Here is a 950-nt window from a genome sequence, read left to right as displayed (position 1 = left end):
ACTGAGAGACAGTAGACTCGTACATTTGTTGTTTTAACCCACCCAGTGTGCAGTAATTAATTGCAGCAGCCCTAGGAAAATCTCCCAGGGTGGTACGTTTCTGAGTGATGCATCTTGCAGTCATACCTGCAAGTTTTTCTACCAGCTTTCTGTGAACTGAAGCTCATGTGTGTGGATGGCAGAAAGGCTTGGGGTGTATTAGTATTTGGTATGAACACTTCCTCTGAATCCCCCCTATATTTAGTAGGGTTCCCTCACCCCAGAGGCATGTGGTTTCATCTAACCCCGAAGTCCTCAGTTTCACCGTCTCCAAGAAAGCAAGTTTCCAATCTTTGGCAGATAAGGGTGGTAGAGATGACGGGTTGCCCAGATGTCATGAGCAAATGTAGACTCTGGTGGGGTGAGGGCATCTCACTGTTTTGTTTTAGTCCCTCTTCACCACCACTTCCAGGGAAAGGGGGGAATTCTCAAACATTTGGGAGTTAGGCCAGCAAATTGTATCTCCTCTCAGTTTTGCCCTGCCTGCTTAGGACTCCTCTGGGGGCAAAAATCAGACTCCATATAGCCTCACATTTTCCAGCTTCTGAGGTTTTTTCTCTGCTCCTGTTTCTGTCATCCTCTGCTCATACCATTATATAGCTTCTACTGCTTTCATTTCAGTGGTTTCTTAGAGCAGAAATGGGTGAGGCCGGCCGAGTGGCTCAGTTGGTTAAGAGCTTGCTCAAGAGTGCAAGCTCTCAGCAACAGGGTCGCCTGTTCGATTCACGTCCCAAGCTGAGCTGCCAACAGGTAGCAAGATGGCTCAGCTAAAAAAAAGAAAAAGAAATGGGTGTGCACGTATTTGGCCCACTATCTTAACAGGAGCCACAGATATGTTTTCATCATATTTACTAAGCATTTGAGCGCCTTTTGAAATTACAGTGTCTTCCAGCAATTGTGACGTGCACTTT

Source organism: Hipposideros armiger, unplaced genomic scaffold, assembly GCF_001890085.2.
Source record: "Hipposideros armiger isolate ML-2016 unplaced genomic scaffold, ASM189008v1 scaffold_657, whole genome shotgun sequence".
Taxonomy (NCBI): domain Eukaryota; kingdom Metazoa; phylum Chordata; class Mammalia; order Chiroptera; family Hipposideridae; genus Hipposideros; species Hipposideros armiger.
The sequence above is the reverse complement of the archived record's forward strand: the minus strand, read 5'-3'. Positions refer to the sequence as shown.